Source organism: Staurois parvus, unplaced genomic scaffold, assembly GCF_062004578.1.
Source record: "Staurois parvus isolate SC_StPar_1 unplaced genomic scaffold, SC_StPar_1.0 ptg001024l, whole genome shotgun sequence".
NCBI classification, from domain to species: domain Eukaryota; kingdom Metazoa; phylum Chordata; class Amphibia; order Anura; family Ranidae; genus Staurois; species Staurois parvus.
Window position 1 is genome coordinate 162,803 of NW_028318820.1, and position 14,820 is coordinate 177,622.

The window sequence follows — 14,820 nt, forward strand, 5'->3', positions numbered from 1 at the left end:
AATGCCTTAAGGCCAAATTGGTGAGGGATATGTCAAGTGAGACCCACGAATAGGGATTGTAAAATGCAGGATTTATGTATTTACCAGTGGGAGCCCAACTGAGTGGGTAATTTTTGCAAATAACCTCCTTTTTAATTGGATAATAGCCTTTAGCTCACCTTTTTGGTTGTGTTAAACCTAGTTGATCTGCATGAGAGAGAGAGAGAATATATATTGTGACATAATGAAAGGTGAGGTGATTGGATGCTAAGGCCCTGATTTACTAATGTATCTAGACGGCGCCTAGGTACATTTCCGTGGGCTAATGTCTGCTTTTCATTAGAGTCCATCTACTTTTAGATGGCAAAGACACTTACTAAAGAGAGCATCTAACAAGTTGACGCGAAAGCGAATTTACTAACTAGGCACAATACAGGAATCCATCTAAGAAAGCAGATGTGCTAGAAGCACGTCTAACACAACGAAAAATCACTGCAGAAACATGTTCACATTGAAATTTGCTTTCACAAGTATTGGGACTTAATTTTAAACAAATATATTACATTTAAAAAAAAAATTTAGATGGGTAAATAGTTTTTTAAAGGAATACTTGACAGTCCAGAACTAGACGCTTCTCCAGCATGTATGCACGGATATAAATGAGCATGTGCAGGACACAATTTAGCTGTCTGCCGTGGGCGCTTCTTTTCAGACGCTGTTTTAATAGTAAATCTGTGTGGAGTCCTCTGCAAGTCGGCAATCTATCGCGTCTACTGTGTGTGACAATCAGCACTAAGTGTAGCTAGGCATATCTTTTATGTAAAACAATTACAGAAATAATTATAAGGGATAAGAAACAAAAATAGAATCACTGGAATTAAAATCAAATTTAATTGTTGATGGCCAGGAACTTCTTCTTTAGGATGGCCATGGGCTCCGCTGGGCCAGGGATAAGGTCCATATTGTGTACCGGCTCCAGGGTTTTGCAAGAAGCCACTGATTTAGCGCTACCCTGGAACTGGCTCGCCTTCCTCTTGAAATGGTCCAGTTCCAATACTGCATCACATGAATGGTATTAGTGTGTGCCTTGACCAGTAAAACTGTGTAGTCTTCCATCCCGCTGACGCTGTAAAGATCACCGAGGTATCGGTCTTGCTTCTCGGTGTAAGAGGACTCATGAGGGTTGGCGGCTATGGTAGCATAAACTTCAATGTTGGGTAGATGATTTTCATGGAGCCAGATTCACAGGTCTCGATGTATAGAACAATCTTTTTGTACATCTTGTTATCGTACATATATTTAACTGGTTTGTTCAGTTCTTCGATGTGGAGGTCATCACTTGGAAAGGATAGCAGACCCGGAGCTCCATGATCAATGAGGCTGATTAAGAGTGGACCTAATGACCATATCTTTATCACCTTCCCAGATCCTTTTTTTTTAGTTTTCCCTTCACCGCCTCTGCATCGCCTCTTTTGTGTAGTCTTAAGCACTCTCAAATACACGTATACTGTTGGGCCCATTTTTAATGATTCCCTTGGTTGGATTCTCTTCATTAACTGCAATATCATCATACATCACCATGATCTACTTGATTTGATAAGCTTGGCAGTGATGTCTGTAGCTGTAGCAGCCATTGGAGCAAGCCACCAGGACCACCCACTGCTTCTATCCAACCTCTGGGTCATCCATGGGCATGGATGTGGCTAGGACAGTAAGGCTGAGGATTATTGTTACAGGAAGCATCTTACATCTAGTAGCAGGACCCTGCTCCCCTGCAGCGGTCTGCACTCTGGGTGTTATCACAGCAATGAGATCAGATTGTGACATCTCAATAAAATAAAATGGAGGCCTGAATATATATTGATTATTAAAAATGAATTGGGTTGTGTTTTTTAAATTGTGGTGCTTTGATGTAGGGAAGATGGTCTTTAAGCAGGCCACAGATGAGCTGAAAAGCAAATTAACATTCATGTTGATGGTTGGATCTAGAGATGAGCGAAGTATTGAAAAATTCGATTCGGCTGATTCGGCGAATTCGAGGAATAAATTAAATTCGATGCGAATATATTCGCTGCGATTTTAACTTATAAAAGGGTGTTTCTAGGCTTCAGAGAGCCTTTATATTAGTGCAGAACACTGTACCTTTAATTTAAATGCCCTTGGAGTCTGCTGGGGAAGAGAAATAATACTGTCAGTCAGTATGACATGCAGATGAGTGCCGTCGATCTTAGAATCACCGCACACTTCACTCATTTGGGCAGTCACGGGGCCAAAACCAGAGTGTGGAGCCACAGTGCGGCGGTGGAGGCAGCAGCAATGGGAGGCCATACAGCACCCTATGACAAAAATGGAACCCACCAGCAGTGTGAGGAGACCTGAAAGTGGCACATGGCAGAGTGTGGCGATGGAGACAGCAGCAATGGGAGGCCGTACAGGGACCCATGAGAGACTCTGGACCTGGCAGCAGCATGAAGAGGCGGTACAGGGGCCCACGGCAGATTACGGGCCTGGCAGCAGCAATGGGAGGCCCGTAATCTACCAGCACCCTATGACAAAAAATGGAACACACCAGCAGTGTGAGGAGACCTGAAAGTGGCACATGTTTGGGGCATGATTCATGGCGGATTTAGTCAGTTGTGTCAGGAACTGGTGGTTTGAAATCCAGACTAATCCACGCCTGATTCATTTTCACAAACGTGAGTCTCTCCACACTTTGGGTGGACAGTCGTGTCCTCCGGAGTTACAATACCTCCTGCCGCACTAAACACGCGCTCAGATGCCACGCTACTGGCCGGGCATGACAGCCTTTCAAGGGCAAATTCAGCTAGTTGGGGCCAAAGGTCAAGTTTCGTTGCCCAGTAGTCAAGGGGATTGTCTACCTCGGTTGGCAGGGTGCTGTCCAAGTAGGCCCAAGCCTGTTGTTTGAGGTCCTGCTCCAGGTCCACCTGATGCTGCTGCTGCGGCTAGTTAGTAGTTTCCTCACTGCGCTGGTGAAGAAAGCTACTCATCATCGACTGCAGACTGAGGCAGCCGCTGCTGGTGGAGCTGCCACTGCTCCTACCACCCCACCCCTCCCCTGCTGCCATGGCAGCGGAACGCGAGCGCACAGGGCCCACAGTGTCTGAGGATGGACGTTGGCGCAGAAAGGCAGAGACCAACTGACTACATAGGTGGTTTTTATAGTACGTTATTTTGGCCTCCCTCTCAGCAGGTGTGAAAGGCCACCATTTTTGAACGGTAGCGAGGGTCCAACAAGGTGGACAGCCAAAAGTCATCCCTCTGTCTGATGGTTATTATTCGGCTGTCGCTACGCAAGCAACCGAGCATGCTATGGGCCATTTGTGCCAAGGAATGCGAGGGACTCCCTGCCTCCATCTCCACAGCATACTGCCACGGTGCGTCTGGGTCCTCTGTCGCCTCCTCCTCCTCCTCTACCAGATGCTCCTGCTCCTCCACTCCTGTCCGCTGAGTGGAAAAACCACCCATTTCACTCAATAATTCCTGAGCACAAATGTCCTCCTCTACCTCCTCCTCTTCTTCCTGTCCTGCCCCCACAGGGGTCATGTGGCGTTGAGATCTGTGCGCCACGTCTACCGCACCCTGACCAGCCATTGTTAACAGCATTTGTTCCAGGACGTGCAACAGAGGAATGACGTCGTTCATCCCATAGTCCTGCCGACTCATGAATAGCGTGGCCTCCTCAAAGGGCCTGAGCAAGCGGCAGGTGTCACGCTTGAGCTGCCAATGGCTGACGTCGAAGTTACACAGGGGAGTACCTTTATACGCTTTTAACATCAGGAAATCGGTGATGGTCTTTCGCTGTTCGTAAAGGCGGTCTAACATGTGTAGGGTTGAATTCCACCTTGTTGCAACGTCGCAGATCAGGCGATGATGTGGAATTCCGTTCTGCCGCTGCAGCTTAAGGAGGGTGTGCTTTGCGGTGTAGGAATGGCTGAAATGCATGCAAAGTTTACGTGACATTTTAAGGATATCTTGCAGTGGGATGGTGGATTTTAGGAACCGCTTGACAACCAGATTGAACACGTGAGCCATGCATGGCGCATGGCACAACCTTCCTTGACGCAGAGCAGACACCATGTTCTTTCCGTTGTCGGTCAACATGGTTCCGATTTTCAGTTTGCGCGGAGACAGCCATCTGTCGATTTCTCTGTTCATTACACTCAGAAGTTCCTCCCCTGTGTGACTATGTTTGCCAAGGCATACCAGGTGCAGCACAGCGTGACACCGTTGCGCCCTGCACATGTGATATGCCGGTCAGGTAATGGGACTTGGCACGGGGGTGGTGGCTGAGGACACGGCGGAAGAAGAGGTGGTAGAGGCGGACATCTTTTGTGGACCAAGGACGTGCAAACGTGGAGGCAAAAGCGGCGTGACCTGTCCAAGTTGCTGGTGCGGCTGTGACGGCACCACGTTCACCCAGTGGGCCGTAAATGACATGTACTGTCCCTGACCGTATTTACAGCTCCACACGTCGGCGCTGCCGTGCACTTTGGCAGAGACCGACATGCTCAAAGACTGGCCCACCATCTCTTCTACATGTGAATGCAGGGCTGGCACTGCCTTTTTGGCGAAGAAATGACGGCTTGGCACTCTCCACCGCGGCGCGGCACAAGCCATCATTTCTCGGAAAGGTGCTGAGTCCACCACTTGGAAAGGGAGGGACTGCAGCACCAGCAACTTGGACAGGAGGACGTTCAGCTTTTGCACCGTCGGGTGCGTGCTCGCAAACTGTTGTCTCTTGGAAACGGATTCCAAGAAAGACTGCTGACGGAATCCGTGAAGAGGAGTAGCAGGAGAAGGAGCATCTGAACGAGCGGAAGATGCCAACGAGCGACAACTCCCCTCAGCAGAGGTGTTGGAGCCTTGACTGGCTGATAGAGGGCGATTGACGTCGGGTGACGGAGCAAGTAGCGGAGCAGGTGATGGAGCGGGGGCTGGGGCAGGCAGAACCGCCGTATCTTTATCACGGTTTTCCCAGGCCACCAAATGGCGACGCTGCATATGCTGCCGCAACGCTGTAGTCCCAACATGGGCCCCCTGGCCACGCTTGACTTTCTGGCCACATAGTCGACATACGGCTACGTTTACTTCCTCGGGCGGCTTGACGAAAAATTGCCACACCGCCGAGTAGGAAACTTTGCCCCCGATACTCCTCACTGGCTGACTGCTACTTCCTCCGTGCACACCGGCACCACTACTGGCCGTGGTGGTAGGCTGCAGTGGAGCTGGTGCTCTACTCCGTGGCCGTTTGCCTCCACTGACACTGCTGCGACCCTGCTGCCTTCTGGGCAACCCACCGACTGTTTTGCTCGCTGCCAAGCTGCCACCCTCTTCTCCTGATGATGCGGAAGAAATAGCCTGATGACGACGAGGCTGCCAAGTGCGATCAGCCTCATCATCATCAATTAGGGTCTCCGCCTCACTACTAGCCCCCTCGGCTGCGTGTGGGTCAGGAGACAGACCTGTCTCTAGACCGGCTACCGAGCCGCTCTCCTCGCCACTACTTCTTTGCCTGGCTGCTGAAGAGGCGGATGTCTCCCCCCGTTTCTGACCGCCCTCTGTTAGCTCTTCCTCACTGTACAGTGGGGCTGAGCCCACAGCATGCGATACTTCGCTTGGTGAGGGAACACCAAAGGACAGGGGCAGGTCGAGGACACGTGATTTCAGTGGGCTTGCTCCCGGGCCATGCCAACTAACGGTTGTGTCTGACGTACCCACCGACCGTTGGCTGTAGGTGTCAGAGGTGACCTGGGAAGAGGAAGACGACCGAGCCAACCAATCGATGACGGCAGGGTTGTCGGTGGAGACACGACCGCTGGATGACACCGGGAGCAATGGCCTCTGGCTGTGACTAGTGCTGCCTTGACCCCTTCCTCTGCTGCCACGTCTGCTCGCTCCTAAAACATTGCCTCCTCTGCCACTCCTCTGCATGTTGTCTGACATACTCTTTAATTCAACGATTCTGTGTCCCTGAGTAACAATTCTGTGTCTGTCCCTGAGTAACAATTCTGTGTCTGTCCCTGAGTAACAATTCTGTGTCTGTCCCTGAGTAACAATTCTGTGTCCATCAGTAACGATTCTATGGCCCTAACTCTCTCCCTCAATACAGACAGCTCTGCCTCTCTTGAATGACTGGAGGCAAATGGAGAATTCTAAAATGGCCGCCATTTATAGCTCGACCATTACACAGTGCTGGCTGGCTGGCTGCTGATTGGCTAATGCGATCACATGTCATGAATGAATGCATTATGGGTCAGCGCGCCTTGTCGCCGCCATTTTAGGAAAAATTTTGATTCTAATTTTTCGATTCTAATATTTTCCTAATATTCGAAACGAATTCCACTTCGCCAAGTTTGATTCGCTCATCTCTAGTTGGATCATTCGTTTTTCTCATTAGTGTGTCGGCAACGACATGCAATTTCCGGACCATAGCTGAAAGTGCCTTATCCTGCATGTTGGGAATGAGGACCGAATTTCGAACAGTTGATGGGGGATTCATATGAAAAAAACAGAATGAAAATGAACTGTGCATGAGCTAGGAGGGGAGGGGGCAAAAAACCACAAGAAGTTAATGTATAATAAGAAATCATATATACTCACCAGCCAGGATCCTGGCTCCACACCTGATCGTGTTGGTCCTCCCCCAAATGTCCTAAAGCAGCCTCCGGGACACCTGTATGACTAGAAATGTAAGAACAAAGCAAGTGAGCCTTGACATGGGTGAAGAAGTGAGGGCTGGAGCTCACATTGGTGTAATGCATTTCACGAGCATGTGTACTGTAGGTCTCGTCACAGGCACGCTCTTTTGTCAAGCTGACAGAGGAGGAATATTTTCGGCTATTTACACAAGATGTGAAGTCAGTTGAAGGCTGCCATTCTTAAAGGGACAGGGACTATATGCAATATACTTCATAATAAAGGATTAAAAGAGAGCAGTGCAAATAAACCATGATAAATTGTATAAATTGTGCAAACTACATAAAAATGGGCTAAGCCATGGCAACAACCATCATAGAAGGTGTAAATTGTACAACCCAAAAATTAATGCATATGCTGTGAGATAAGTTACAAGACTCTGAGCATATATAAAATCAGGACACTTCCTAAGCCTTAATAGAGGTGAGACAACTAATATAATATAAAAACATAAGATATAATAAAACTGCATCATGCTAATCCTAATATACTCACTGGTATGTCGAGGAAAAAGTCACTCCAATTGGACCAGCCACCCCCATATTTTCCAAGAAATTTCTAAAAATTCAATTTTCATGTAAACGAAAAAAAAGTATATAGTAGGTTGAAATAAATCAAACTACATGGTGGAAATTTCCAATTCTTCATATCCCTTGGGGGGAGAGTATGCAGGGAGTAAATCCAAAAGGTTTCTCTGACACACAACCTATGGAATTGCTCAGCCTCTGGCAATGTTTTGGGGATGTGATCTAACACCCAGACTTTAAGTCAAATGGTTGATTTGTGGTGATATTCTGCAAAGTGTACGGGAACACTGTTTGTCTTGTCTTTCCCCTCCTCTATTAGCCGTCGATGGAGTATAGTTCGGCCAACATAAAATTTAGCGCATGAGCAAGATAGGCAGTATACTAGATAAAATCAGAGGAGCAATTATAGAAATTGTCAAATTTTGCGGTCTTACCATTAGTAAATTCTTCTGTCCGTGGGTGACAAAGGAACAGGCCTTGCACAGAGCCTTACGGTATTGATACATGCCGGTAAGGGGGATAAGGCAAGTGGACTGAGTTGGACACAGTGGGAGGAAGATTAGCGGTCTATTTTTTTTTTTTTAAGGTTTGGATCCCTCCGGTAGGTGACTTTATTAGGGATTGGGGTCTTAAGGTGTAGATCTTCTAGTAGGATATTCCAATGTTTAGATAGTACCCTTTCCATTTGAACATGCTGATTGTGAAATGTGGTAATGGAAAACAAGTAGAATGGTCGCTGTTCTTGGTATTTTTCTTTTCAGGTTTACTGTTTAAATATCGGTTGTAGATTTTCTATTGGTTCAGTTGGCTAACCTTCAGCTGAACACTTGGTTTTGTTTTTTAGGACTGCTGTGTTCAATGTAATCAATGTATAACCAACAAAATTGTCCATTTTTTTTTTTTAAAGATGTTAACCCATTTGGGGAAATGGCAGCTGTCGTCATGTATATAGGAATTGCCCACTGTGGGCTTTGTAAAGTTTCTGGCCTGTATTACCCCACTATTGTTCCTAACTTCAAGATCTAGGAAGGCCAAACTTTTTTGGGGTCAGAAACATATGTGACGCAAAGATCATGAAGGTTGCTGTTGCAATGCTCCACAAATAGGTTTATTAATGTAGCTGCACCATCCCAAATGACAAGAATGTCATCTATATATCTCCCCAAAAAAATTTGCAGCCAAGCTGTTTTTTCCATATATAGTTTTTCTTTCCAGAGGCCCATCGCCCAGTTTGCATACAAGGGAGCAAAATTGGTTCCCATAGCTGTGCCTTGGATTTGTATATAGAATTCACCTCCTCCTATTAGCCGTCCATTGCGTATGGTTCGGCCCACATAAAATTTAGTGCATGGGCAAGATAGGCAGTATACTAGATAAAATCAAAGGTGCAATTATAGAAATTGTCAAATTTTGGAGGTCTTACCATTTTTTTATAGTAAATTCTTCTGTCCATGGGTGATGAAGGAACAGGTCTTGCACAGAGACTTGCGGTATTGATACATGCATGTAAGGGGGATAAGGCAAGTGGACTGAGAGTTGGACACAGTGGTAGGAAGAGTAGGGGGCTATTTTTTTTTTTTTTTTTTAATTTTTTTTAGGGTTTGGATCCCTCCGGTAGGTGACTTTATTAGGGAGTAGAGTCTTAAGGTGTAGATCTTCTAGTAGGATATTCCAATGTTTGGATAGTACCCTTTCCATCTTAACATGCTGATTGTGAAATGTGGTAATGAAACAAGTAGAATGGTTGCTGCTGTTTAATATTTTTTTTTTTTTTCAGGTTTACTGTTTAAATATCAGTTGTTGACTTTTTCTATTAGTTCAGTTGGCTAACCCTCATCTGAAAACTTGTCTTTTTGTTGTTTTTTTTGTTAGGGCTATGCTTTGTTCAATGTACAACCAACAGCACTGTCCCTTTTTTAGTATGTTAATCCATTTGGGGAAATGGCAGCTGTCATTGTATATAGGAATGCCCACTGTGGGCTTTGTGAAGTTTCTGGCCTGTATTACCCCACTATTGTGACTAACTTCAAGATAGATCTAGGAAGGCCAAACTATTGGGGTAAGAAACATATGTGAAGCAAAGGTCATGAGGGTTGCTGTTGCAATGCTCCACAAATAGGTTTATTAATGTAGCTGCACCATCCCAGATGACAAGAATGTCATCTATATATCTCCCAAAAGAAATTTTGCAGCCAACCTGTTTTTCCATATATGGTTTTTGTTTCCAGAGGCCCATCGCCCAGTTTGCATACAAGGGAGAACAATTGGCTCCCATAGCTGTGCCTTGGATTTGTATATAGAATTCACCATTATAACTAAAATAATTATGGATTAAGCAGACTTGTGTAACTTCTATGATGACGGTAGCTTGTCTGGGGTCTAATAATGGGAAATATTGTAATGCCTTTAAGGCCAAATTGGTGAGGGATAGACAAAGTGAATTCATGTCAAGTGAGACCCACTCTCACTGGTAAGTAAATCTGCATTTTACAATCCCTGAGTAGATAATTTTTGCAAATAACCTTTTTTAATTGGATAGCTGCCTTTTTTTAGCTCGCATTTTGGTTGTGTTAAACATAGTTGATCTGCATGAGAGAGAGAGAGAATATATATTGTGACATTATGAAAGGTGAGGTGATTGGATGCTGAGGCCCTGATTTATTAATGCATCTAGACAGCGCCTAGGTACATTTCCGTGGGCTAATGTCTACTTTTCATCAGAGTCAGTCTACTTTTAGACGGAAAAGACATTTTACTAAAGAAAGCATCTAACAAGTAAACGCAAAAGCGAATTTACGAACTAGGCACAATACAGGAATCTATCTAAGAGAGCAGACATCCTAGAAGCATGTCGAACAAACGAAAAATCACTGCAGAAGCATGTTCACATTGAAATTTGCTTTCACAAATATTTGGACTTTACTTTAAACAATATATTACATTTAAAAAAAAATTTAAATGGGTAAAAAATATTTTTTAAATGAATACATGAGTCAAGAACTAGACGCTTCTCCAGCATGTATGCACGGATATAAATGAGCATGTGCAGGACACAATTTAGCTGTCTGCCGTGGACGCTTCTTTTCAGACGCTGTTTTTTAATAGTAAATCTCTGTGTGGAATCCTCTGCAAGTCGGCAATCGATCGCCTCTGTGTGTGACAACCAGCACTAAGTGTAGCTAGGCATATCTTTTCTGTAAAACAATTACAGAAATAATCATAAGGGATAAGAAACAAAAATAGAATCACTAGAATTAAAATCAAATTAATTGTTGGCCAGGAATTTCTTCTTTTAGGATGGCCATGGGCTCTGCTGGGCCAGGGATAAGGTCCATATTGTTTACCGGCTCCAGGGTTTTGCAAGAAGCCACTGATTTAGCGCTACCCTGGAACTGGCTCGCCTTCCTCCTTGAAATGGTCCAGTTCCAATACTGCATCACCTGACTGGTATTAGTGTGTGCCTTGACCAGTAAAACTGTGTAGTCTTCCATCCAGGTGACACTGTAAAGATCACCGAGGTATCTGTATTGCTTCTCATTGTAAGAGGACTCATGAGGGTTGGCGGCTATGGTAGCATAAACGTCAATGTTGGGTAGATTTTCATAGAGCCAGATTCACAGGTCTCGATGTATTGAACAATCTATTTTTGTACGTCTTGTTATCGTACATATATTTAACTGGCTTGTTCAGTTCTTCGATGTGAAGGTCATCACTTGGAAAGGATGGCAGACCCGGAGCTCCATGATCAATGAGGCTGATCAAGAGAGTGGACCTAACGACCATATCTTTATCACTTTCCCAGATCCTTTTTTTTTTTTTTTTTTTTTCCCTTCACTGCCTCTGCATCGCCTCTCTTGTGTAGTCCTTAACCTCTTGCCGTCCGCCTGCTGTTTATAAATGGCAGGGCGGTGGCAGTCCAGGGGCGGGTTGCCGTCCCTAAATGACCCCCTCCTTTTCTAGTTCTACGCGCTCCCTGGGAGCCGGTGCCCTCTGTGTCCTCCAGTGAAACACTGATTGTCGGACGGGTCCTCTGTACGAGGTCACGATCATGTGATCACTGATTGGCCAATCAGTGATCACATGCAAAGTAGTAAGCAAGATGTCACTTGTGGCATCATTGCTTACTACGTGTGAAATCTGTGAATGATCAGAGGTCACATGGTACAAGGCTATTCACAACAGCCTTGTATCATGTGACAAGCTGTGACCAATCACAGTTCACTCAGTACTTCTCAATGACTGCAAGAATGCAGACAGAGAGAGAAATGATTGCTTTTACATCATATATGGGTGTAAAAGCAATCAGTGTAAAAAAAAAAAAAAAAATTACCCCCCCCCCCACAAGTAGTAGTGTCACCATGGTGACACTGTACTGCAAGGGTGACAGTATGTAAAAAAAAAAATATTAAAAATTTAAAAGTTTTTAAATTATAATTTTTGGTTCTAAACTAATTTGGATTTTTTTTTTGTTACTAAAAAAATAACGGAATAAATTTTGGCCAAGATTTATGATGAAATATTTATTTGCAAAATTTTATTAAAAAAAACAGTTTTGCAAAATCTTTGGACTTTTTTTCATTTACATAGTAAAAAAAATAAAAATCCCAGCGGTGAATAAATGCCACCAAAATAAAACTTTCTGTCTCAAAAAAAATGGTAAAAAATTCATATGGGTACAGTATTGCATGACCGCGCAATTGTCATTCAAAGTGTGATAGCGCTGAAAATTGCCTTGGACAGGAAGGGGGTAAAAGTGTCCGGACAGGAAGTGGTTAAGCACTCTCAAATACACATGTATACTGTTGGGCTCATTTTTAATGATTCCCTTGGTTGGATTCTCTTATCTGCAATATCATCATACATCATCACCATGATCTACTTGATGATTTGATAAGCTCGGCACTGATGTCTGTGTAGTTGTATCAGCCATTGGAGCAAGCCACCAGGACCACCCACTGCTTCTATCCAACCTCTGGGTCATCCATGGGCATGGATGTGGCTAGGACAGTAAGGCTGAGGATTATTGTTACTGGACGCATCTTACATTTAGTAACAGGACCCTGCTCCCCTGCAGCGGTCTGCACTCTGGGTGTTATCACAGCAATGAGATCAGATTGTGACATCTCAACAAAATAAAATAAAAATGGAGGCCTGGATAGATATTGAGTATTAAAAATGAATTGGGTTGTGTTTTTAATTGTGGTGCTTTGATGCAGGGAAGATGCGCTTTAAGCAGGCCACAGATGAGGTGAAAAGCAAATTAACATTCATGTTGATAGTTGGATCATTCGTTTTTCGCATCATTAGTGTGTCGGCAACGACATGCATTTTTCGGACCATAGCTGAAAGTGTCTTATCCTGCATGTTGGGTATCGGGACCAAATTTCGAACAGTTGATGAGGATTCATATGAAAAAAACAGACTGAAAATGAACTGTGCATGAGCTAGGAGGGGAGGGGGTGAAAAACCACAAGTTAATGTATAATAAATCATATATACTCACCACCGGGGATCCTGGCTCCACACCTGATGGTGTTGGTCCTCCCCCAAATGTCCTAAACCAGCCACCGGGACACCTGTATGACTAGAAATGTAAGAACAAAGCAAGTGAGCCTTGACATGGGTGAAGGAGGTTTGGTTGTTGGCCATAGCCGCCATGTCTATGAAAAACACGTTATATTGGTTCTTTAACTGACCCCCTTCAGTGTAAGGACATTGAGTTCTCTAAAGTGATCAATATTATACTTGGAAATCATGCAGCTTCAACTACAATAAACCAAAGAAGAGAGAGCATCTAAGTGTAGATTAAACAAACATTTATTGTACACAATTAAAAACCACTTACAGGAAAGTAGGTGAAATATGGCATCTAGTCCATCGGGGATAAACCGCCTCAGTGTGGTGGTCCTGTCATCACAATGTGATCCTTCCTATCACTATTCCAGGCTGATCTGGCAAGATGGTGGTGCCCGGAAGTGAGGGCTGGAGCTCACATTGGTGTAATGACATCAGAGCGTCATGCGTTTCACGAGCATGCGTACTGTAGGTCTCGTCACAGGCACGCTCTTTTCTCAAGCTGATGGAGGAGGAATATTTTCGGCTATTTACACAAGATGTGAAGTCAGTTGAAGGCTGCCATTCTTAAAGGGACAGGGACTATATGCAATATACTTCATAATAAAGGATTACAAGAGAGCAGTGCAAATAAACCATGATAAATTGTATAAATTGTGCAAATTACATAATACAAATGGGCTAAGCCATGGCAACAACCATCATAGAAGGTGTAAATTGTACAACCCAAAAATAAATGCATATGCTGTTAGATAAGTTACGAGACTCTGAGCATATATAAAATCAGGACACTTCCTAAGCCTTAATAGAGGCAAGACAACTAATATAATATAAAAACATAAGATATATAAATTTGTGTATAATAGGTTGAAATATGTATCAAACTACATGATGGTGGAAATTTCCATTTCTTCATTCAAACCTCTTGGTGAGAGAGTATGCAGGGAGTAAATCCAAAAGGTTTCTCTGACACAACCTATGGAATTGCTCAGCTTCTGGCAATGTTTTGGGGATGTGATCTAACACCCAGACTTTAAGTCCAATGGTTGATTTGTGATGATATTCTGCAAAGGGTACGGGAACACTGTTTGTCTTGTCTTTCCCCTCCTCTATTAGTCGTCCATGACGTATGGTTCGGCACAGATAAAACTGAGTGCATGGGCAAGATAGGCAGTATACTAGATAAAATCAGAGTAGCAATTATAGAAATTGTCAAATTTGGCGGTCTTACCATTTTTTTATATAGTAAATTCTTCTGTCCATGGGTGACAAAGGAACAGGTCTTGCACAGAGCCTTACGGTATTGATACATGCCTGTAAGGGGGATAAGGCAAATGGACAGAGTTGGACACAGTGGGAGGAAGATTAGGGGGCTATTTTATTTAAGGTTTGGAGCCCTCCGGTAGGTGACTTTAGGTTTATTAGGGAGTAGTGTTGTAATTTGTGCAACTTCTAATATGATATTCCAATGTTTGGATAGTACCCTTTCCATCTGAACATGCTGATTGTGAAATGTGGTAATGAAACAAGTAGAATGGTCGCTGTTCTTGCAATTTTTTTCCTTTCAGGTTTACGGTGTAAATATCGGTTGTAGACTTTTTCTATTGGTTCAGTTGGCTAACCTTCAGCTGAACACTTGGTTTTGTTTTTTTAGGACTATGCTGTGTTCAATGTAATCAATGTATAACCAACAAAATTGTCCATTTTTTTTTTTTTAAAGATGTTAATCCATTTGGGGAAATGGCAGCTGTCGTCATGTATATAGGAATTGCCCAATGTGGGCTTTGTGAAGTTTCTGGCCTGTATTACCCCACTATTGTGACTAACTTCAAGATCTAGGAAGGCCAAACATTTTTGGGGTCAGAAACATGTGAAGCAAAGGTCATGAGGGTTGCTGTTGCAATGTTCCACAAATAGGTTTATTAATGTAGCTGTGCCATCCCAGATGACAAGAATGTCATCTATATATCTCCCCAAAAAAATTTGCAGCCAAGCTGTTTTTTCCATATATAGTTTCTTTCCA

General features: G+C 43.9%; 1 pseudogene; it reads right to left on the minus strand.

Moving 5' to 3' along the window:
* Positions 1-868: 868 nt before the first annotated feature.
* On the minus strand, positions 869-1,722 carry LOC149441126 (legumain pseudogene; annotated as a pseudogene).
* Between the last annotated feature and the right edge of the window lie 13,098 nt (positions 1,723-14,820).